The 23,267-nt window shown below is 38.5% G+C and overlaps 21 non-coding genes across 21 annotated transcripts; all 21 read left to right on the forward strand.

Moving 5' to 3' along the window:
* Nucleotides 1–275: 275 nt before the first annotated feature.
* Nucleotides 276–348, forward strand: TRNAM-CAU (transfer RNA methionine (anticodon CAU)). Its single transcript has one exon. It is a non-coding gene; the product is annotated as a tRNA-Met (tRNA).
* A 1,035-nt stretch (nucleotides 349–1,383) lies between these two features.
* On the forward strand, nucleotides 1,384–1,456 carry TRNAM-CAU (transfer RNA methionine (anticodon CAU)). Its single transcript has one exon. It is a non-coding gene; the product is annotated as a tRNA-Met (tRNA).
* A 1,035-nt stretch (nucleotides 1,457–2,491) lies between these two features.
* TRNAM-CAU (transfer RNA methionine (anticodon CAU)) lies at nucleotides 2,492–2,564 on the forward strand. The gene has a single exon. It is a non-coding gene; the product is annotated as a tRNA-Met (tRNA).
* Nucleotides 2,565–3,599: 1,035 nt separating this feature from the next.
* On the forward strand, nucleotides 3,600–3,672 carry TRNAM-CAU (transfer RNA methionine (anticodon CAU)). The gene has a single exon. It is a non-coding gene; the product is annotated as a tRNA-Met (tRNA).
* Nucleotides 3,673–4,707: 1,035 nt separating this feature from the next.
* On the forward strand, nucleotides 4,708–4,780 carry TRNAM-CAU (transfer RNA methionine (anticodon CAU)). Its single transcript has one exon. It is a non-coding gene; the product is annotated as a tRNA-Met (tRNA).
* Nucleotides 4,781–5,815: 1,035 nt separating this feature from the next.
* On the forward strand, nucleotides 5,816–5,888 carry TRNAM-CAU (transfer RNA methionine (anticodon CAU)). The gene has a single exon. It is a non-coding gene; the product is annotated as a tRNA-Met (tRNA).
* Nucleotides 5,889–6,923: 1,035 nt separating this feature from the next.
* On the forward strand, nucleotides 6,924–6,996 carry TRNAM-CAU (transfer RNA methionine (anticodon CAU)). The gene has a single exon. It is a non-coding gene; the product is annotated as a tRNA-Met (tRNA).
* Nucleotides 6,997–8,031: 1,035 nt separating this feature from the next.
* On the forward strand, nucleotides 8,032–8,104 carry TRNAM-CAU (transfer RNA methionine (anticodon CAU)). The gene has a single exon. It is a non-coding gene; the product is annotated as a tRNA-Met (tRNA).
* A 1,035-nt stretch (nucleotides 8,105–9,139) lies between these two features.
* On the forward strand, nucleotides 9,140–9,212 carry TRNAM-CAU (transfer RNA methionine (anticodon CAU)). The gene has a single exon. It is a non-coding gene; the product is annotated as a tRNA-Met (tRNA).
* Nucleotides 9,213–10,247: 1,035 nt separating this feature from the next.
* TRNAM-CAU (transfer RNA methionine (anticodon CAU)) lies at nucleotides 10,248–10,320 on the forward strand. Its single transcript has one exon. It is a non-coding gene; the product is annotated as a tRNA-Met (tRNA).
* Nucleotides 10,321–11,355: 1,035 nt separating this feature from the next.
* Nucleotides 11,356–11,428, forward strand: TRNAM-CAU (transfer RNA methionine (anticodon CAU)). The gene has a single exon. It is a non-coding gene; the product is annotated as a tRNA-Met (tRNA).
* Nucleotides 11,429–12,463: 1,035 nt separating this feature from the next.
* On the forward strand, nucleotides 12,464–12,536 carry TRNAM-CAU (transfer RNA methionine (anticodon CAU)). The gene has a single exon. It is a non-coding gene; the product is annotated as a tRNA-Met (tRNA).
* Nucleotides 12,537–13,571: 1,035 nt separating this feature from the next.
* Nucleotides 13,572–13,644, forward strand: TRNAM-CAU (transfer RNA methionine (anticodon CAU)). Its single transcript has one exon. It is a non-coding gene; the product is annotated as a tRNA-Met (tRNA).
* A 1,035-nt stretch (nucleotides 13,645–14,679) lies between these two features.
* TRNAM-CAU (transfer RNA methionine (anticodon CAU)) lies at nucleotides 14,680–14,752 on the forward strand. The gene has a single exon. It is a non-coding gene; the product is annotated as a tRNA-Met (tRNA).
* Nucleotides 14,753–15,787: 1,035 nt separating this feature from the next.
* Nucleotides 15,788–15,860, forward strand: TRNAM-CAU (transfer RNA methionine (anticodon CAU)). The gene has a single exon. It is a non-coding gene; the product is annotated as a tRNA-Met (tRNA).
* Nucleotides 15,861–16,895: 1,035 nt separating this feature from the next.
* On the forward strand, nucleotides 16,896–16,968 carry TRNAM-CAU (transfer RNA methionine (anticodon CAU)). The gene has a single exon. It is a non-coding gene; the product is annotated as a tRNA-Met (tRNA).
* Nucleotides 16,969–18,003: 1,035 nt separating this feature from the next.
* Nucleotides 18,004–18,076, forward strand: TRNAM-CAU (transfer RNA methionine (anticodon CAU)). The gene has a single exon. It is a non-coding gene; the product is annotated as a tRNA-Met (tRNA).
* Nucleotides 18,077–19,111: 1,035 nt separating this feature from the next.
* On the forward strand, nucleotides 19,112–19,184 carry TRNAM-CAU (transfer RNA methionine (anticodon CAU)). The gene has a single exon. It is a non-coding gene; the product is annotated as a tRNA-Met (tRNA).
* A 1,035-nt stretch (nucleotides 19,185–20,219) lies between these two features.
* Nucleotides 20,220–20,292, forward strand: TRNAM-CAU (transfer RNA methionine (anticodon CAU)). Its single transcript has one exon. It is a non-coding gene; the product is annotated as a tRNA-Met (tRNA).
* Nucleotides 20,293–21,322: 1,030 nt separating this feature from the next.
* Nucleotides 21,323–21,395, forward strand: TRNAM-CAU (transfer RNA methionine (anticodon CAU)). Its single transcript has one exon. It is a non-coding gene; the product is annotated as a tRNA-Met (tRNA).
* A 1,035-nt stretch (nucleotides 21,396–22,430) lies between these two features.
* Nucleotides 22,431–22,503, forward strand: TRNAM-CAU (transfer RNA methionine (anticodon CAU)). The gene has a single exon. It is a non-coding gene; the product is annotated as a tRNA-Met (tRNA).
* Nucleotides 22,504–23,267: the final 764 nt, after the last annotated feature.

The following is a 23,267-nucleotide window of genomic DNA, read 5'->3' on the forward strand; positions in this document are numbered from 1 at the left end:
GTTTGTGCAAGAAGGAAGAAAGCACCTAGGTGCAAATATCAACACATTTTCTTAAGTTTTTTACTTCTGTCTCAAAAGTTGACTGTTTATTTATTGAAATAGGGGGAATCAGACGCGATTTGCCTGGGTGAAAACTAAGAATCCTTATCGCTACACCATATGAAAACACCTTGAGACAACCTTTCAATGTTTGAAATAGTGACAAAATAAAATTTCTGGAATCCATTGCATAATCGTTAATTTACCACCTTGTCAACGGAATACGCCAACCAGCTGCCTTGTTAGCGCAGTAGGTAGCGCGTCAGTCTCATAATCTGAAGGTCGTGAGTTCGATCCTCACACAGGGCACATTTTGATGTTTGTCTAGAAAGCATTACAGTCTGCGAGATGCAACTGTGTTTACTGCAAAGTTGACAGAAGATGGGGAAATTGGACCGTCAGGATGAGAGGAGTTTTCTCTTTCTAGATTTCGAAATGTCTCCGACTGTTGAAGTTCTTTAGACTAAAAAAATGGGGATGCTGTCAAATCCCTGGTCAGATGTGAAACTAATTTACGAAGAAGGGGAACATAAAGCATTTTCCATTGTCTTCTTTCAGATTGTTGTCCTCAGAGCAGTGCTTTTCAGTCTGAGAGTCAATCTGGTGTCTCAGAAAATTGACAGACCATCCAGGAATGTTACCTATCAAGATTGAAGGATTATTCTGTTTACAGCAGGAAATAAACTATGAAACCTTGCATGCTACAGAATGAGTTTAGGCCAACAATAATGGGAAAGGTGCCAAATTAATCATCAAGCTTGCAGCTAATTTTGTAAAATAGAGAGCATAAGGCATTTCCATTGTCTTGTTCATGATTATTGACCTCAGAGTGCAGAATTGCAACCTGAGAACCAGAATTTCTTTACTCAGACAGTTGCTAGAACATAGAGAAATGTAGCCTCTCTTGACTTCATATACCATTGCCATCTGAGAACCACAATTCCATTTCTCACCCAGTTGAAAGAACATCCGGTACTGTTAGCAGTCTTGAATTCTGACTGACAATAGAGGTGTTGGAATTATCAAAGCATTTGACATTTTCAAAAAAGAATTTAAGGAAAAGGGGAGCGTTTGTGCAAGAAGGAAGAAAGCACCTAGGTGCAAATATCAACACATTTTCTTAAGTTTTTTACTTCTGTCTCAAAAGTTGACTGTTTATTTATTGAAATAGGGGGAATCAGACGCGGTTTGCCTGGGTGAAAACTAAGAATCCTTATCGCTACACCATATGAAAACACCTTAAGAAAACCTTTCAATGTTTAAAATAGTGACAAAATAAAATTTCTGGAATCCATTGCATAATCCTTGATTTACCACCTTGTCAACGGAATACGCCAACCAGCTGCCTTGTTAGCGCAGTAGGTAGCGCGTCAGTCTCATAATCTGAAGGTCGTGAGTTCAATCCTCACACAGGGCACATTTTGATGTTTGTCTAGAAAGCATTACAGTCTGCGAGATGCAACTGTGTTTACTGCAAAGTTGACAGAAGATGGGGAAATTGGACCGTCAGGATGAGAGGAGTTTTCTCTTTCTAGATTTCGAAATGTCTCCGACTGTTGAAGTTCTTTAGACTAAAAAAATGGGGATGCTGTCAAATCCCTGGTCAGATGTGAAACTAATTTACGAAGAAGGGGAACATAAAGCATTTTCCATTGTCTTCTTTCAGATTGTTGTCCTCAGAGCAGTGCTTTTCAGTCTGAGAGTCAATCTGGTGTCTCAGAAAATTGACAGACCATCCAGGAATGTTACCTATCAAGATTGAAGGATTATTCTGTTTACAGCAGGAAATAAACTATGAAACCTTGCATGCTACAGAATGAGTTTAGGCCAACAATAATGGGAAAGGTGCCAAATTAATCATCAAGCTTGCAGCTAATTTTGTAAAATAGAGAGCATAAGGCATTTCCATTGTCTTGTTCATGATTATTGACCTCAGAGTGCAGAATTGCAACCTGAGAACCAGAATTTCTTTACTCAGACAGTTGCTAGAACATAGAGAAATGTAGCCTCTCTTGACTTCATATACCATTGCCATCTGAGAACCACAATTCCATTTCTCACCCAGTTGAAAGAACATCCGGTACTGTTAGCAGTCTTGAATTCTGACTGACAATAGAGGTGTTGGAATTATCAAAGCATTTGACATTTTCAAAAAAGAATTTAAGGAAAAGGGGAGCGTTTGTGCAAGAAGGAAGAAAGCACCTAGGTGCAAATATCAACACATTTTCTTAAGTTTTTTACTTCTGTCTCAAAAGTTGACTGTTTATTTATTGAAATAGGGGGAATCAGACGCGGTTTGCCTGGGTGAAAACTAAGAATCCTTATCGCTACACCATATGAAAACACCTTAAGAAAACCTTTCAATGTTTAAAATAGTGACAAAATAAAATTTCTGGAATCCATTGCATAATCCTTGATTTACCACCTTGTCAACAGAAAACGCCAACCAACTGCCTTGTTAGTGCCGTAGGTAGCGCGTCAGTCTCATAATCTGAAGGTCATGAGTTCGATCCTCACACAGGGCACATTTTGATGTTTGTCTAGAAAGCATTACAGTGTGAGAAGTGCAACTGTGTTTACTGCAAAGTTGACAGAAGATGGGGAAATTGGACCGTCAGGATGAGAGGAGTTTTCTCTTTCTAGATTTGGAAATGTCTCCGACTGTTGAAGTTCTTTAGACTAAAAAAATGGGGATGCTGTCAAATCCCTGGTCAGATGTGAAACTAATTTACGAAGAAGGGGAACATAAAGCATTTTCCATTGTCTTCTTTCAGATTGTTGTCCTCAGAGCAGTGCTTTTCAGTCTGAGAGTTAATCTGGTGTCTCAGAATGTTGACAGACCATCCAGAAATGTTACTTATCAAGATTGAATGATTATTCTGTTTACAGCAGGAAATAAACTATGAAACCTTGCATGCTACAGAATGAGTTTAGGCCAACAATAATGGGAAAGGTGCCAAATTAATCATCAAGCTTGCAGCTAATTTTGTAAAATAGAGAGCATAAGGCATTTCCATTGTCTTGTTCATGATTATTGACCTCAGAGTGCAGAATTGCAACCTGAGAACCAGAATTTCTTTTCTCAGACAGTTGCTAGAACATAGAGAAATGTAGCCTCTCTTGACTTCATATACCATTGCCATCTGAGAACCACAATTCCATTTCTCACCCAGTTGAAAGAACATCCGGTACTGTTAGCAGTCTTGAATTCTGACTGACAATAGAGGTGTTGGAATTATCAAAGCATTTGACATTTTCAAAAAAGAATTTAAGGAAAAGGGGAGCGTTTGTGCAAGAAGGAAGAAAGCACCTAGGTGCAAATATCAACACATTTTCCTAAGTTTTTTACTTCTGTCTCAAAAGTTGACTGTTTATTTATTGAAATAGGGGGAATCAGACGCGATTTGCCTGGGTGAAAACTAAGAATCCTTATCGCTACACCATATGAAAACACCTTGAGACAACCTTTCAATGTTTGAAATAGTGACAAAATAAAATTTCTGGAATCCATTGCATAATCGTTAATTTACCACCTAGTCAACGGAAAACGCCAACCAACTGCCTTGTTAGCGCAGTAGGTAGCGCGTCAGTCTCATAATCTGAAGGTCGTGAGTTCGATCCTCACACAAGGCACATTTTGATGTTTGTCTAGAAAGCATTACAGTCTGAGAAATGCGACTGTGTTTACTGCAAAGTTGACAGAAGATGGGGAAATTGGACCGTCAGGATGAGAGGAGTTTTCTCTTTCTAGATTTGGAAATGTCTCCGACTGTTGAAGTTCTTTAGACTAAAAAAATGGGGATGCTGTCAAATCCTTGGTCAGATGTGAAACTAATTTACGAAGAAGGGGAACATAAAGCATTTTCCATTTTCTTCTTTCAGATTGTTGTCCTCAGAGCAGTGCTTTTCAGTCTGAGAGTCAATCTGGTGTCTCAGAAAGTTGACAGACCATCCAGAAATGTTACCTATCAAGATTGAATGATTATTCTGTTTACAGCAGGAAATAAACTATGAAACCTTGCATGCTACAGAATGAGTTTAGGCCAACAATAATGGGAAAGGTGCCAAATTAATCATCAAGCTTGCAGCTAATTTTGTAAAATAGAGAGCATAAGGCATTTCCATTGTCTTGTTCATGATTATTGACCTCAGAGTGCAGAATTGCAACCTGAGAACCAGAATTTCTTTTCTCAGACAGTTGCTAGAACATAGAGAAATGTAGCCTCTCTTGACTTCATATACCATTGCCATCTGAGAACCACAATTCCATTTCTCACCCAGTTGAAAGAACATCCGGTACTGTTAGCAGTCTTGAATTCTGACTGACAATAGAGGTGTTGGAATTATCAAAGCATTTGACATTTTCAAAAAAGAATTTAAGGAAAAGGGGAGCGTTTGTGCAAGAAGGAAGAAAGCACCTAGGTGCAAATATCAACACATTTTCTTAAGTTTTTTACTTCTGTCTCAAAAGTTGACTGTTTATTTATTGAAATAGGGGGAATCAGACGCGATTTGCCTGGGTGAAAACTAAGAATCCTTATCGCTACACCATATGAAAACACCTTAAGAAAACCTTTCAATGTTTAAAATAGTGACAAAATAAAATTTCTGGAATCCATTGCATAATCCTTGATTTACCACCTTGTCAACGGAAAACGCCAACCAACTGCCTTGTTAGCGCAGTAGGTAGCGCGTCAGTCTCATAATCTGAAGGTCGTGAGTTCGATCCTCACACAGGGCACATTTTGATGTTTGTCTAGAAAGCATTACAGTGTGAGAAGTGCAACTGTGTTTACTGCAAAGTTGACAGAAGATGGGGAAATTGGACCGTCAGGATGAGAGGAGTTTTCTCTTTCTAGATTTGGAAATGTCTCCGACTGTTGAAGTTCTTTAGACTAAAAAAATGGGGATGCTGTCAAATCCCTGGTCAGATGTGAAACTAATTTACGAAGAAGGGGAACATAAAGCATTTTCCATTGTCTTCTTTCAGATTGTTGTCCTCAGAGCAGTGCTTTTCAGTCTGAGAGTTAATCTGGTGTCTCAGAAAGTTGACAGACCATCCAGAAATGTTACCTATCAAGATTGAATGATTATTCTGTTTACAGCAGGAAATAAACTATGAAACCTTGCATGCTACAGAATGAGTTTAGGCCAACAATAATGGGAAAGGTGCCAAATTAATCATCAAGCTTGCAGCTAATTTTGTAAAATAGAGAGCATAAGGCATTTCCATTGTCTTGTTCATGATTATTGACCTCAGAGTGCAGAATTGCAACCTGAGAACCAGAATTTCTTTTCTCAGACAGTTGCTAGAACATAGAGAAATGTAGCCTATCTTGACTTCATATACCATTGCCATCTGAGAACCACAATTCCATTTCTCACCCAGTTGAAAGAACATCCGGTACTGTTAGCAGTCTTGAATTCTGACTGACAATAGAGGTGTTGGAATTATCAAAGCATTTGACATTTTCAAAAAAGAATTTAAGGAAAAGGGGAGCGTTTGTGCAAGAAGGAAGAAAGCACCTAGGTGCAAATATCAACACATTTTCCTAAGTTTTTTACTTCTGTCTCTAAAGTTGACTGTTTATTTATTGCAATAGCGGGAATCAGACGCGGTTTGCCTGGGTGAAAACTAAGAATCCTTATCGCTACACCATATGAAAACACCTTGAGACAACCTTTCAATGTTTGAAATAGTGACAAAATAAAATTTCTGGAATCCATTGCATAATCGTTAATTTACCACCTTGTCAACGGAAAACGCCAACCAACTGCCTTGTTAGCGCAGTAGGTAGCACGTCAGTCTCATAATCTGAAGGTCGTGAGTTCGATCCTCACACAGGGCACATTTTGATGTTTGTCTAGAAAGCATTACAGTGTGAGAAGTGCAACTGTGTTTACTGCAAAGTTGACAGAAGATGGGGAAATTGGACCGTCAGGATGAGAGGAGTTTTCTCTTTCTAGATTTGGAAATGTCTCCGACTGTTGAAGTTCTTTAGACTAAAAAAATGGGGATGCTGTCAAATCCCTGGTCAGATGTGAAACTAATTTACGAAGAAGGGGAACATAAAGCATTTTCCATTGTCTTCTTTCAGATTGTTGTCCTCAGAGCAGTGCTTTTCAGTCTGAGAGTTAATCTGGTGTCTCAGAATGTTGACAGACCATCCAGAAATGTTACTTATCAAGATTGAATGATTATTCTGTTTACAGCAGGAAATAAACTATGAAACCTTGCATGCTACAGAATGAGTTTAGGCCAACAATAATGGGAAAGGTGCCAAATTAATCATCAAGCTTGCAGCTAATTTTGTAAAATAGAGAGCATAAGGCATTTCCATTGTCTTGTTCATGATTATTGACCTCAGAGTGCAGAATTGCAACCTGAGAACCAGAATTTCTTTTCTCAGACAGTTGCTAGAACATAGAGAAATGTAGCCTCTCTTGACTTCATATACCATTGCCATCTGAGAACCACAATTCCATTTCTCACCCAGTTGAAAGAACATCCGGTACTGTTAGCAGTCTTGAATTCTGACTGACAATAGAGGTGTTGGAATTATCAAAGCATTTGACATTTTCAAAAAAGAATTTAAGGAAAAGGGGAGCGTTTGTGCAAGAAGGAAGAAAGCACCTAGGTGCAAATATCAACACATTTTCCTAAGTTTTTTACTTCTGTCTCAAAAGTTGACTGTTTATTTATTGAAATAGGGGGAATCAGACGCGATTTGCCTGGGTGAAAACTAAGAATCCTTATCGCTACACCATATGAAAACACCTTGAGACAACCTTTCAATGTTTGAAATAGTGACAAAATAAAATTTCTGGAATCCATTGCATAATCGTTAATTTACCACCTAGTCAACGGAAAACGCCAACCAACTGCCTTGTTAGCGCAGTAGGTAGCGCGTCAGTCTCATAATCTGAAGGTCGTGAGTTCGATCCTCACACAAGGCACATTTTGATGTTTGTCTAGAAAGCATTACAGTCTGAGAAATGCGACTGTGTTTACTGCAAAGTTGACAGAAGATGGGGAAATTGGACCGTCAGGATGAGAGGAGTTTTCTCTTTCTAGATTTGGAAATGTCTCCGACTGTTGAAGTTCTTTAGACTAAAAAAATGGGGATGCTGTCAAATCCTTGGTCAGATGTGAAACTAATTTACGAAGAAGGGGAACATAAAGCATTTTCCATTTTCTTCTTTCAGATTGTTGTCCTCAGAGCAGTGCTTTTCAGTCTGAGAGTCAATCTGGTGTCTCAGAAAGTTGACAGACCATCCAGAAATGTTACCTATCAAGATTGAATGATTATTCTGTTTACAGCAGGAAATAAACTATGAAACCTTGCATGCTACAGAATGAGTTTAGGCCAACAATAATGGGAAAGGTGCCAAATTAATCATCAAGCTTGCAGCTAATTTTGTAAAATAGAGAGCATAAGGCATTTCCATTGTCTTGTTCATGATTATTGACCTCAGAGTGCAGAATTGCAACCTGAGAACCAGAATTTCTTTTCTCAGACAGTTGCTAGAACATAGAGAAATGTAGCCTCTCTTGACTTCATATACCATTGCCATCTGAGAACCACAATTCCATTTCTCACCCAGTTGAAAGAACATCCGGTACTGTTAGCAGTCTTGAATTCTGACTGACAATAGAGGTGTTGGAATTATCAAAGCATTTGACATTTTCAAAAAAGAATTTAAGGAAAAGGGGAGCGTTTGTGCAAGAAGGAAGAAAGCACCTAGGTGCAAATATCAACACATTTTCTTAAGTTTTTTACTTCTGTCTCAAAAGTTGACTGTTTATTTATTGAAATAGGGGGAATCAGACGCGATTTGCCTGGGTGAAAACTAAGAATCCTTATCGCTACACCATATGAAAACACCTTAAGAAAACCTTTCAATGTTTAAAATAGTGACAAAATAAAATTTCTGGAATCCATTGCATAATCCTTGATTTACCACCTTGTCAACGGAAAACGCCAACCAACTGCCTTGTTAGCGCAGTAGGTAGCGCGTCAGTCTCATAATCTGAAGGTCGTGAGTTCGATCCTCACACAGGGCACATTTTGATGTTTGTCTAGAAAGCATTACAGTCTGAGAAGTGCAACTGTGTTTACTGCAAAGTTGACAGAAGATGGGGAAATTGGACCGTCAGGATGAGAGGAGTTTTCTCTTTCTAGATTTGGAAATGTCTCCGACTGTTGAAGTTCTTTAGACTAAAAAAATGGGGATGCTGTCAAATCCCTGGTCAGATGTGAAACTAATTTACGAAGAAGGGGAACATAAAGCATTTTCCATTGTCTTCTTTCAGATTGTTGTCCTCAGAGCAGTGCTTTTCAGTCTGAGAGTTAATCTGGTGTCTCAGAAAGTTGACAGACCATCCAGAAATGTTACCTATCAAGATTGAATGATTATTCTGTTTACAGCAGGAAATAAACTATGAAACCTTGCATGCTACAGAATGAGTTTAGGCCAACAATAATGGGAAAGGTGCCAAATTAATCATCAAGCTTGCAGCTAATTTTGTAAAATAGAGAGCATAAGGCATTTCCATTGTCTTGTTCATGATTATTGACCTCAGAGTGCAGAATTGCAACCTGAGAACCAGAATTTCTTTTCTCAGACAGTTGCTAGAACATAGAGAAATGTAGCCTCTCTTGACTTCATATACCATTGCCATCTGAGAACCACAATTCCATTTCTCACCCAGTTGAAAGAACATCCGGTACTGTTAGCAGTCTTGAATTCTGACTGACAATAGAGGTGTTGGAATTATCAAAGCATTTGACATTTTCAAAAAAGAATTTAAGGAAAAGGGGAGCGTTTGTGCAAGAAGGAAGAAAGCACCTAGGTGCAAATATCAACACATTTTCCTAAGTTTTTTACTTCTGTCTCTAAAGTTGACTGTTTATTTATTGAAATAGCGGGAATCAGACGCGGTTTGCCTGGGTGAAAACTAAGAATCCTTATCGCTACACCATATGAAAACACCTTAAGAAAACCTTTCAATGTTTAAAATAGTGACAAAATAAAATTTCTGGAATCCATTGCATAATCGTTAATTTACCACCTTGTCAACGGAAAACACCAACCAACTGCCTTGTTAGCGCAGTAGGTAGCGCGTCAGTCTCATAATCTGAAGGTCGTGAGTTCGATCCTCACACAGGGCACATTTTGATGTTTGTCTAGAAAGCATTACAGTCTGAGAAATGCAACTGTGTTTACTGCAAAGTTGACACAAGATGGGGAAATTGGACCGTCAGGATGAGAGGAGTTTTCTCTTTCTAGATTTGGAAATGTCTCCGACTGTTGAAGTTCTTTAGACTAAAAAAATGGGGATGCTGTCAAATCCCTGGTCAGATGTGAAACTAATTTACGAAGAAGGGGAACATAAAGCATTTTCCATTGTCTTCTTTCAGATTGTTGTCCTCAGAGCAGTGCTTTTCAGTCTGAGAGTTAATCTGGTGTCTCAGAATGTTGACAGACCATCCAGAAATGTTACTTATCAAGATTGAATGATTATTCTGTTTACAGCAGGAAATAAACTATGAAACCTTGCATGCTACAGAATGAGTTTAGGCCAACAATAATGGGAAAGGTGCCAAATTAATCATCAAGCTTGCAGCTAATTTTGTAAAATAGAGAGCATAAGGCATTTCCATTGTCTTGTTCATGATTATTGACCTCAGAGTGCAGAATTGCAACCTGAGAACCAGAATTTCTTTTCTCAGACAGTTGCTAGAACATAGAGAAATGTAGCCTCTCTTGACTTCATATACCATTGCCATCTGAGAACCACAATTCCATTTCTCACCCAGTTGAAAGAACATCCGGTACTGTTAGCAGTCTTGAATTCTGACTGACAATAGAGGTGTTGGAATTATCAAAGCATTTGACATTTTCAAAAAAGAATTTAAGGAAAAGGGGAGCGTTTGTGCAAGAAGGAAGAAAGCACCTAGGTGCAAATATCAACACATTTTCTTAAGTTTTTTACTTCTGTCTCAAAAGTTGACTGTTTATTTATTGAAATAGGGGGAATCAGACGCGATTTGCCTGGGTGAAAACTAAGAATCCTTATCGCTACACCATATGAAAACACCTTAAGAAAACCTTTCAATGTTTAAAATAGTGACAAAATAAAATTTCTGGAATCCATTGCATAATCCTTGATTTACCACCTTGTCAACGGAAAACGCCAACCAGCTGCCTTGTTAGCGCAGTAGGTAGCGCGTCAGTCTCATAATCTGAAGGTCGTGAGTTCGATCCTCACACAGGGCACATTTTGATGTTTGTCTAGAAAGCATTACAGTGTGAGAAGTGCAACTGTGTTTACTGCAAAGTTGACAGAAGATGGGGAAATTGGACCGTCAGGATGAGAGGAGTTTTCTCTTTCTAGATTTGGAAATGTCTGCGACTGTTGAAGTTCTTTAGACTAAAAAAATGGGGATGCTGTCAAATCCCTGGTCAGATGTGAAACTAATTTACGAAGAAGGGGAACATAAAGCATTTTCCATTGTCTTCTTTCAGATTGTTGTCCTCAGAGCAGTGCTTTTCAGTCTGAGAGTCAATCTGGTGTCTCAGAAAGTTGACAGACCATCCAGAAATGTTACCTATCAAGATTGAAGGATTATTCAGTTTACAGCAGGAAATAAACTATGAAACCTTGCATGCTACAGAATGAGTTTAGGCCAACAATAATGGGAAAGGTGCCAAATTAATAATCAAGCTTGCAGCTAATTTTGGAAAATAGAGAGCATAAGGCATTTCCATCGTCTTATTCATGATTATTGACCTCAGAGTGCAGAATTGCAACCTGAGAACCAGAATTCCTTTTCTCAGACAGTTGCTAGAACATAGAGAAATGTAGCCTCTCTTGACTTCATATACCATTCCCATCTGAGAACCACAATTCCATTTCTCACCCAGTTGAAAAAACATCCGGAAATGTTAGCAGTCTTGAATTCTGACCGACAATAGAGGTGTTGGAATTGTCAAAGCATTTGACATTTTCAAAAAAGAATTTAAGGAAAAGGGGAGCGTTTGTGCAAGAAGGAAGAAAGCACCTAGGTGCAAATATCAACACATTTTCTTAAGTTTTTTACTTCTGTCTCTAAAGTTGACTGTTTATTTATTGAAATAGCGGGAATCAGACGCGGTTTGCCTGGGTGAAAACTAAGAATCCTTATCGCTACACCATATGAAAACACCTTGAGAAAACCTTTCAATGTTTGAAATAGAGACAAAATAAAATTTCTGGAATCCATTGCATAATCGTTAATTTACCACCTAGTCAACAGAAAACGCCAACCAACTGCCTTGTTAGCGCAGTAGGTAGCGCATCAGTCTCATAATCTGAAGGTTGTGAGTTCGATCCTCACACAGCGCACATTTTGATGTTTGTCTAGAAAGCATTACAGTCTGAGAAATGCAACTTTGTTTACTGCAAAGTTGACAGAAGATGGGGAATTTGGACCGTCAGGATGAGAGGAGTTTTCTCTTTCTAGATTTGGAAATGTCTCCGACTGTTGAAGTTCTTTAGACTAAAAAAATGGGGATGCTGTCAAATCCCTGGTCAGATGTGAAACTAATTTACGAAGAAGGGGAACATAAAGCATTTTCCATTTTCTTCTTTCAGATTGTTGTCCTCAGAGCAGTGCTTTTCAGTCTGAGAGTCAATCTGGTGTCTCAGAAAGTTGACAGACCATCCAGAAATGTTACCTATCAAGATTGAATGATTATTCTGTTTACAGCAGGAAATAAACTATGAAACCTTGCATGCTACAGAATGAGTTTAGGCAAACAATAATGGGAAAGGTGCCAAATTAATCATCAAGCTTGCAGCTAATTTTGTAAAATAGAGAGTATAAGGCATTTCCATTGTCTTGTTCATGATTATTGACCTCAGAGTGCAGAATTGCAACCTGAGAACCAGAATTTCTTTTCTCAGACAGTTGCTAGAACATAGAGAAATGTAGCCTCTCTTGACTTCATATACCATTGCCATCTGAGAACCACAATTCCATTTCTCACCCAGTTGAAAGAACATCCGGTACTGTTAGCAGTCTTGAATTCTGACTGACAATAGAGGTGTTGGAATTATCAAAGCATTTGACATTTTCAAAAAAGAATTTAAGGAAAAGGGGAGCGTTTGTGCAAGAAGGAAGAAAGCACCTAGGTGCAAATATCAACACATTTTCTTAAGTTTTTTACTTCTGTCTCTAAAGTTGACTGTTTATTTATTGAAATAGCGGGAATCAGACGCGGTTTGCCTGGGTGAAAACTAAGAATCCTTATCGCTACACCATATGAAAACACCTTGAGACAACCTTTCAATGTTTGAAATAGTGACAAAATAAAATTTCTGGAATCCATTGCATAATCGTTAATTTACCACCTTGTCAACGGAAAACGCCAACCAACTGCCTTGTTAGCGCAGTAGGTAGCGCGTCAGTCTCATAATCTGAAGGTCGTGAGTTCGATCCTCACACAGGGCACATTTTGATGTTTGTCTAGAAAGCATTACAGTCTGCGAGATGCAACTGTGTTTACTGCAAAGTTGACAGAAGATGGGGAAATTGGACCGTCAGGATGAGAGGAGTTTTCTCTTTCTAGATTTCGAAATGTCTCCGACTGTTGAAGTTCTTTAGACTAAAAAAATGGGGATGCTGTCAAATCCCTGGTCAGATGTGAAACTAATTTACGAAGAAGGGGAACATAAAGCATTTTCCATTGTCTTCTTTCAGATTGTTGTCCTCAGAGCAGTGCTTTTCAGTCTGAGAGTCAATCTGGTGTCTCAGAAAATTGACAGACCATCCAGGAATGTTACCTATCAAGATTGAAGGATTATTCTGTTTACAGCAGGAAATAAACTATGAAACCTTGCATGCTACAGAATGAGTTTAGGCCAACAATAATGGGAAAGGTGCCAAATTAATCATCAAGCTTGCAGCTAATTTTGTAAAATAGAGAGCATAAGGCATTTCCATTGTCTTGTTCATGATTATTGACCTCAGAGTGCAGAATTGCAACCTGAGAACCAGAATTTCTTTACTCAGACAGTTGCTAGAACATAGAGAAATGTAGCCTCTCTTGACTTCATATACCATTGCCATCTGAGAACCACAATTCCATTTCTCACCCAGTTGAAAGAACATCCGGTACTGTTAGCAGTCTTGAATTCTGACTGACAATAGAGGTGTTGGAATTATCAAAGCATTTGACATTTTCAAAAAAGAATTTAAGGAAAAGGGGAGCGTTTGTGCAAGAAGGAAGAAAGCACCTAGGTGCAAATATCAACACATTTTCTTAAGTTTTTTACTTCTGTCTCAAAAGTTGACTGTTTATTTATTGAAATAGGGGGAATCAGACGCGGTTTGCCTGGGTGAAAACTAAGAATCCTTATCGCTACACCATATGAAAACACCTTAAGAAAACCTTTCAATGTTTAAAATAGTGACAAAATAAAATTTCTGGAATCCATTGCATAATCCTTGATTTACCACCTTGTCAACAGAAAACGCCAACCAACTGCCTTGTTAGCGCCGTAGGTAGCGCGTCAGTCTCATAATCTGAAGGTCATGAGTTCGATCCTCACACAGGGCACATTTTGATGTTTGTCTAGAAAGCATTACAGTGTGAGAAGTGCAACTGTGTTTACTGCAAAGTTGACAGAAGATGGGGAAATTGGACCGTCAGGATGAGAGGAGTTTTCTCTTTCTAGATTTGGAAATGTCTCCGACTGTTGAAGTTCTTTAGACTAAAAAAATGGGGATGCTGTCAAATCCCTGGTCAGATGTGAGACTAATTTACGAAGAAGGGGAACATAAAGCATTTTCCATTGTCTTCTTTCAGATTGTTGTCCTCAGAGCAGTGCTTTTCAGTCTGAGAGTTAATCTGGTGTCTCAGAAAGTTGACAGACCATCCAGAAATGTTACCTATCAAGATTGAATGATTATTCTGTTTACAGCAGGAAATAAACTATGAAACCTTGCATGCTACAGAATGAGTTTAGGCCAACAATAATGGGAAAGGTGCCAAATTAATCATCAAGCTTGCAGCTAATTTTGTAAAATAGAGAGCATAAGGCATTTCCATTGTCTTGTTCATGATTATTGACCTCAGAGTGCAGAATTGCAACCTGAGAACCAGAATTTCTTTTCTCAGACAGTTGCTAGAACATAGAGAAATGTAGCCTCTCTTGACTTCATATACCATTGCCATCTGAGAACCACAATTCCATTTCTCACCCAGTTGAAAGAACATCCGGTACTGTTAGCAGTCTTGAATTCTGACTGACAATAGAGGTGTTGGAATTATCAAAGCATTTGACATTTTCAAAAAAGAATTTAAGGAAAAGGGGAGCGTTTGTGCAAGAAGGAAGAAAGCACCTAGGTGCAAATATCAACACATTTTCCTAAGTTTTTTACTTCTGTCTCTAAAGTTGACTGTTTATTTATTGCAATAGCGGGAATCAGACGCGGTTTGCCTGGGTGAAAACTAAGAATCCTTATCGCTACACCATATGAAAACACCTTGAGACAACCTTTCAATGTTTGAAATAGTGACAAAATAAAATTTCTGGAATCCATTGCATAATCGTTAATTTACCACCTAGTCAACGGAAAACGCCAACCAACTGCCTTGTTAGCGCAGTAGGTAGCACGTCAGTCTCATAATCTGAAGGTCGTGAGTTCGATCCTCACACAGGGCACATTTTGATGTTTGTCTAGAAAGCATTACAGTCTGAGAAATGCAACTGTGTTTACAGCAAAGTTGACAATAGATGGGGAAATTGGACCGTCAGGATGAGAGGAGTTTTCTCTTTCTAGATTTGGAAATGTCTCCGACTGTTGAAGTTCTTTAGACTAAAAAAATGGGGATGCTGTCAAATCCCTGGTCAGATGTGAAACTAATTTACGAAGAAGGGGAACATAAAGCATTTTCCATTGTCTTCTTTCAGATTGTTGTCCTCAGAGCAGTGCTTTTCAGTCTGAGAGTCAATCTGGTGTCTCAGAAAGTTGACAGACCCTCCAGAAATGTTACCTATCAAGATTGAAGGATTATTCTGTTTACAGCAGGAAATAAACTATGAAACCTTGCATGCTACAGAATGAGTTTAGGCCAACAATAATGGGAAAGGTGCCAAATTAATCATCAAGCTTGCAGCTAATTTTGTAAAATAGAGAGCATAAGGTATTTCCATTGTCTTGTTCATGATTATTGACCTCAGAGTGCAGAATTGCAACCTGAGAACCAGAATTTCTTTACTCAGACAGTTGCTAGAACATAGAGAAATGTAGCCTCTCTTGACTTCATATACCATTGCCATCTGAGAACCACAATTCCATTTCTCACCCAGTTAAAAGAACATCCGGTACTGTTAGCAGTCTTGAATTCTGACTGACAATAGAGGTGTTGGAATTATCAAAGCATTTGACATTTTCAAAAAAGAATTTAAGGAAAAGGGGAGCGTTTGTGCAAGAAGGAAGAAAGCACCTAGGTGCAAATATCAACACATTTTCTTAAGTTTTTTACTTCTGTCTCAAAAGTTGACTGTTTATTTATTGAAATAGGGGGAATCAGACGCGGTTTGCCTGGGTGAAAACTAAGAATCCTTATCGCTACACCATATGAAAACACCTTGAGACAACTTTTCAATGTTTGAAATAGTGACAAAATAAAATTTCTGGAATCCATTGCATAATCGTTAATTTACCACCTTGTCAACGGAAAACGCCAACCAGCTGCCTTGTTAGCTCAGTAGGTAGCGCGTCAGTCTCATAATCTGAAGGTTATGAGTTCGATCCTCACACAGGGCACATTTTGATGTTTGTCTAGAAAGCATTACAGTCTGAGAGATGCAACTGTGTTTACTGCAAAGTTGACAGAAGATGGGGAAATTGGACCGTCAGGATGAGAGGAGTTTTCTCTTTCTAGATTTCGAAATGTCTCCGACTGTTGAAGTTCTTTAGACTAAAAAAATGGGGATGCTGTCAAATCCCTGGTCAGATGTGAAACTAATTTACGAAGAAGGGGAACATAAAGCATTTTCCATTGTCTTCTTTCAGATTGTTGTCCTCAGAGCAGTGCTTTTCAGTCTGAGAGTCAATCTGGTGTCTCAGAAAGTTGACAGACCATCCAGAAATGTTACCTATCAAGATTGAAGGATTATTCTGTTTACAGCAGGAAATAAACTATGAAACCTTGCATGCTACAGAATGAGTTTAGGCCAACAATAATGGGAAAGGTGCCAAATTAATCATCAAGCTTGCAGCTAATTTTGTAAAATAGAGAGCATAAGGTATTTCCATTGTCTTGTTCATGATTATTGACCTCAGAGTGCAGAATTGCAACCTGAGAACCAGAATTTCTTTTCTCAGACAGTTGCTAGAACATAGAGAAATGTAGCCTATCTTGACTTCATATACCATTGCCATCTGAGAACCACAATTCCATTTCTCACCCAGTTGAAAGAACATCCGGTACTGTTAGCAGTCTTGAATTCTGACTGACAATAGAGGTGTTGGAATTATCAAAGCATTTGACATTTTCAAAAAAGAATTTAAGGAAAAGGGGAGCGTTTGTGCAAGAAGGAAGAAAGCACCTAGGTGCAAATATCAACACATTTTCTTAAGTTTTTTACTTCTGTCTCTAAAGTTGACTGTTTATTTATTGAAATAGGGGGAATCAGACGCGGTTTGCCTGGGTGAAAACTAAGAATCCTTATCGCTACACCATATGAAAACACCTTGAGACAACCTTTCAATGTTTGAAATAGTGACAAAATAAAATTTCTGGAATCCATTGCATAATCGTTAATTTACCACCTTGTCAACGGAAAACGCCAACCAACTGCCTTGTTAGCGCAGTAGGTAGCGCGTCAGTCTCATAATCTGAAGGTCGTGAGTTCGATCCTCACACAGGGCACATTTTGATGTTTGTCTAGAAAGCATTACAGTCTGAGAAATGCAACTGTGTTTACTGCAAAGTTGACAGAAGATGGGGAAATTGGACCGTCAGGATGAGAGGAGTTTTCTCTTTCTAGATTTGGAAATGTCTCCGACTGTTGAAGTTCTTTAGACTAAAAAAATGGGGATGCTGTCAAATCCCTGGTCAGATGTGAAACTAATTTACGAAGAAGGGGAACATAAAGCATTTTCCATTGTCTTCTTTCAGATTGTTGTCCTCAGAGCAGTGCTTTTCAGTCTGAGAGTCAATCTGGTGTCTCAGAAAGTTGACAGACCATCCAGAAATGTTACCTATCAAGATTGAAGGATTATTCTGTTTACAGCAGGAAATAAACTATGAAACCTTGCATGCTACAGAATGAGTTTAGGCCAACAATAATGGGAAAGGTGCCAAATTAATCATCAAGCTTGCAGCTAATTTTGTAAAATAGAGAGCATAAGGCATTTCCATTGTCTTGTTCATGATTATTGACCTCAGAGTACAGAATTGCAACCTGAGAACCAGAATTTCTTTACTCAGACAGTTGCTAGAACATAGAGAAATGTAGCCTCTCTTGACTTCATATACCATTGCCATCTGAGAACCACAATTCCATTTCTCACCCAGTTGAAAGAACATCCGGTACTGTTAGCAGTCTTGAATTCTGACTGACAATAGAGGTGTTGGAATTATCAAAGCATTTGACATTTTCAAAAAAGAATTTAAGGAAAAGGGGAGCGTTTGTGCAAGAAGGAAGAAAGCACCTAGGTGCAAATATCAACACATTTTCTTAAGTTTTTTACTTCTGTCTCTAAAGTTGACTGTTTATTTATTGAAATAGCGGGAATCAGACGCGGTTTGCCTGGGTGAAAACTAAGAATCCTTATCGCTACACCATATGAAAACACCTTGAGACAACCTTTCAATGTTTGAAATAGTGACAAAATAAAATTTCTGGAATCCATTGCATAATCGTTAATTTACCACCTTGTCAACGGAAAACGCCAACCAACTGCCTTGTTAGCGCAGTAGGTAGCGCGTCAGTCTCATAATCTGAAGGTCGTGAGTTCAATCCTCACACAGGGCACATTTTGATGTTTGTCTAGAAAGCATTACAGTCTGAGAGATGCAACTGTGTTTACTGCAAAGTTGACAGAAGATGGGGAAATTGGACCGTCAGGATGAGAGGAGTTTTCTCTTTCTAGATTTGGAAATGTCTCCGACTGTTGAAGTTCTTTAGACTAAAAAAATGGGGATGCTGTCAAATCCCTGGATAGATGTGAAACTAATTTACGAAGAAGGGGAACATAAAGCATTTTCCATTGTCTTCTTTCAGATTGTTGTCCTCAGAGCAGTGCTTTTCAGTCTGAGAGTCAATCTGGTGTCTCAGAAAGTTGACAGACCATCCAGAAATGTTACCTATCAAGATTGAAGGATTATTCTGTTTACAGCAGGAAATAAACTATGAAACCTTGCATGCTACAGAATGAGTTTAGGCCAACAATAATGGGAAAGGTGCCAAATTAATCATCAAGCTTGCAGCTAATTTTGTAAAATAGAGAGCATAAGGCATTTCCATTGTCTTGTTCATGATTATTGACCTCAGAGTGCAGAATTGCAACCTGAGAACCAGAATTTATTTTCTCAGACAGTTGCTAGAACATAGAGAAATGTAGCCTATCTTGACTTCATATACCATTGCCATCTGAGAACCACAATTCCATTTCTCACCCAGTTGAAAGAACATCCGGTACTGTTAGCAGTCTTGAATTCTGACTGACAATAGAGGTGTTGGAATTATCAAAGCATTTGACATTTTCAAAAAAGAATTTAAGGAAAAGGGGAGCGTTTGTGCAAGAAGGAAGAAAGCACCTAGGTGCAAATATCAACACATTTTCTTAAGTTTTTTACTTCTGTCTCTAAAGTTGACTGTTTATTTATTGAAATAGCGGGAATCAGACGCGGTTTGCCTGGGTGAAAACTAAGAATCCTTATCGCTACACCATATGAAAACACCTTGAGACAACCTTTCAATGTTTGAAATAGTGACAAAATAAAATTTCTGGAATCCATTGCATAATCGTTAATTTACCACCTTGTCAACAGAAAACGCCAACCAACTGCCTTGTTAGCGCAGTAGGTAGCGCGTCAGTCTCATAATCTGAAGGTCGTGAGTTCGATCCTCACACAGGGCACATTTTGATGTTTGTCTAGAAAGCATTACAGTCTGAGAGATGCAACTGTGTTTACTGCAAAGTTGACAGAAGATGGGGAAATTGGACCGTCAGGATGAGAGGAGTTTTCTCTTTCTAGATTTGGAAATGTCTCCGACTGTTGAAGTTCTTTAGACTAAAAAAATGGGGATGCTGTCAAATCCCTGGATAGATGTGAAACTAATTTACGAAGAAGGGGAACATAAAGCATTTTCCATTGTCTTCTTTCAGATTGTTGTCCTCAGAGCAGTGCTTTTCAGTCTGAGAGTCAATCTGGTGTCTCAGAAAGTTGACAGACCATCCAGAAATGTTACCTATCAAGATTGAAGGATTATTCTGTTTACAGCAGGAAATAAACTATGAAACCTTGCATGCTACAGAATGAGTTTAGGCCAACAATAATGGGAAAGGTGCCAAATTAATCATCAAGCTTGCAGCTAATTTTGTAAAATAGAGAGCATAAGGCCTTTCCATTGTCTTGTTCATGATTATTGACCTCAGAGTGCAGAATTGCAACCTAAGAACCAGAATTTCTTTTCTCAGACAGTTGCTAGAACATAGAGAAATGTAGCCTCTCTTGACTTCATATACCATTGCCATCTAAGAAGCACAATTCCATTTCTCACCCAGTTGAAAGAACATCCGGTACTGTTAGCAGTCTTGAATTCTGACTGACAATAGAGGTGTTGGAATTATCAAAGCATTTGACATTTTCAAAAAAGAATTTAAGGAAAAGGGGAGCGTTTGTGCAAGAAGGAAGAAAGCACCTAGGTGCAAATATCAACACATTTTCTTAAGTTTTTTACTTCTGTCTCTAAAGTTGACTGTTTATTTATTGAAATAGCGGGAATCAGACGCGGTTTGCCTGGGTGAAAACTAAGAATCCTTATCGCTACACCATATGAAAACACCTTGAGCCAACCTTTCAATGTTTGAAATAGTGACAAAATAAAATTTCTGGAATCCATTGCATAATCGTTAATTTACCACCTTGTCAACAGAAAACACCAACCAACTGCCTTGTTAGCGCAGTAGGTAGCGCGTCAGTCTCATAATCTGAAGGTCGTGAGTTCGATCCTCACACAGGGCACATTTTGATGTTTGTCTAGAAAGCATTACAGTCTGAGAAATGCAACTGTGTTTACTGCAAAGTTGACAGAAGATGGGGAAATTGGACCGTCAGGATGAGAGGAGTTTTCTCTTTCTAGATTTGGAAATGTCTCCGACTGTTGAAGTTCTTTAGACTAAAAAAATGGGGATGCTGTCAAATCCCTGGTCAGATGTGAAACTAATTTACGAAGAAGGGGAACATAAAGCATTTTCCATTGTCTTCTTTCAGATTGTTGTCCTCAGAGCAGTGCTTTTCAGTCTGAGAGTTAAATCTGGTATCTCAGAAAGTTGACAGACCATCCAGAAATGTTACCTATCAAGATTGAATGATTATTCTGTTTACAGCAGGAAATAAACTATGAAACCTTGCATGCTACAGAATGAGTTTAGGCCAACAATAATGGGAAAGGTGCCAAATTAATCATCAAGCTTGCAGCTAATTTTGTAAAATAGAGAGCATAAAGCATTTCCATTGTCTTGTTCATTGACCTCAGATTGCAGAATTGCAACCTGAGAACCAGAATTTCTTTACTCAGACAGTTGCTAGAACATAGAGAAATGTAGCCTCTCTTGACTTCATATACCATTGCCATCTGAGAACCACAATTCCATTTCTCACCCAGTTGAAAGAACATCCGGTACTGTTAGCAGTCTTGAATTCTGACTGACAATAGAGGTGTTGGAATTATCAAAGCATTTGACATTTTCAAAAAAGAATTTAAGGAAAAGGGGAGCGTTTGTGCAAGAAGGAAAAAAGCACCTAGGTGCAAATATCAACACATTTTCTTAAGTTTTTTACTTCTGTCTCAAAAGTTGACTGTTTATTTATTGAAATAGGGGGAATCAGACGCGGTTTGCCTGGGTGAAAACTAAGAATCCGTATCGCTACACCATATGAAAACACCTTGAGACAACCTTTCAATGTTTGAAATAGTGACAAAATAAAATTTCTGGAATCCATTGCATAATCGTTAATTTACCACCTTGTCAACGGAAAACGTTAACCAGCTGCTTTGTTAGCGCAGTAGGTAGTGCGTCAGTCTCATAATCTGAAGGTCGTGAGTTCGATCCTCACACAGGGCACATTTTGATGTTTGTCTAGAAAGCATTACAGTCTGAGAGATGCAACTGTGTTTACTGCAAAGTTGACAGAAGATGGGGAAATTGGACCGTCAGGATGAGAGGAGTTTTCTCTTTCTAGATTTGGAAATGTCTCCGACTGTTGAAGTTCTTTAGACTAAAAAAATGGGGATGCTGTCAAATCCCTGGTCAGATGTGAAACTAATTTACGAAGAAGGGGAACATAAAGCATTTTCCATTGTCTTCTTTCAGATTGTTGTCCTCAGAGCAGTGCTTTTCAGTCTGAGAGTTAATCTGGTGTCTCAGAAAGTTGACAGACCATCCAGAAATGTTACCTATCAAGATTGAATGATTATTCTGTTTACAGCAGGAAATAAACTATGAAACCTTGCATGCTACAGAATGAGTTTAGGCCAACAATAATGGGAAAGGTGCCAAATTAATCATCAAGCTTGCAGCTAATTTTGTAAAATAGAGAGCATAAGGCATTTCCATTGTCTTGTTCATGATTATTGACCTCAGAGTGCAGAATTGCAACCTGAGAACCAGAATTTATTTTCTCAGACAGTTGCTAGAACATAGAGAAATGTAGCCTCTCTTGACTTCATATACCATTGCCATCTGAGAACCACAATTCCATTTCTCACCCAGTTGAAAGAACATTCGGTACTGTTAGCAGTCTTGAATTCTGACTGACAATAGAGGTGTTGGAATTATCAAAGCATTTGACATTTTCAAAAAAGAATTTAAGGAAAAGGGGAGCGTTTGTGCAAGAAGGAAGAAAGCACCTAGGTGCAAATATCAACAGATTTTCTTAAGTTTTTTACTTCTGTCTCTAAAGTTGACTGTTTATTTATTGAAATAGCGGGAATCAGACGCGGTTTGCCTGGGTGAAAACTAAGAATCCTTATCGCTACACCATATGAAAACACCTTGAGACAACCTTTCAATGTTTGAAATAGTGACAAAATAAAATTTGTGGAATCCATTGCATAATCCTTGATTTACCACCTTGTCAACGGAAAATGCCAACCAACTGCCTTGTTAGCGCAGTAGGTAGCGTGTCAGTCTCATAATCTGAAGGTCGTGAGCTCGATCCTCACACAGAGCACATTTTGATGTTTGTCTAGAAAGCATTATAGTCTGAGAGATGCAACTGTGTTTACTGCAAAGTTGACAGAAGATGGGGAAATTGGACCGTCAGGATGAGAGGAGTTTTCTCTTTCTAGATTTGGAAATGTCTCCGACTGTTGAAGTTCTTTAGACTAAAAAAATGGGGATGCTGTCAAATCCCTGGTCAGATGTGAAACTAATTTACGAAGAAGGGGAACATAAAGCATTTTCCATTGTCTTCTTTCAGATTGTTGTCCTCAGAGCAGTGCTTTTCAGTCTGAGAGTTAATCTGGTATCTCAGAAAGTTGACAGACCATCCAGAAATGTTACCTATCAAGATTGAATGATTATTCTGTTTACAGCAGGAAATAAACTATGAAACCTTGCATGCTACAGAATGAGTTTAGGCCAACAATAATGGGAAAGGTGCCAAATTAATCATCAAGCTTGCAGCTAATTTTGTAAAATAGAGAGCATAAAGCATTTCCATTGTCTTGTTCATGATTATTGACCTCAGATTGCAGAATTGCAACCTGAGAACCAGAATTTCTTTACTCAGACAGTTGCTAGAACATAGAGAAATGTAGCCTCTCTTGACTTCATATACCATTGCCATCTGAGAACCACAATTCCATTTCTCACCCAGTTGAAAGAACATCCGGTACTGTTAGCAGTCTTGAATTCTGACTGACAATAGAGGTGTTGGAATTATCAAAGCATTTGACATTTTCAAAAAAGAATTTAAGGAAAAGGGGAGCGTTT

This window comes from Mixophyes fleayi, chromosome 4, assembly GCF_038048845.1.
Source record: "Mixophyes fleayi isolate aMixFle1 chromosome 4, aMixFle1.hap1, whole genome shotgun sequence".
Lineage (NCBI taxonomy): Eukaryota > Metazoa > Chordata > Amphibia > Anura > Limnodynastidae > Mixophyes > Mixophyes fleayi.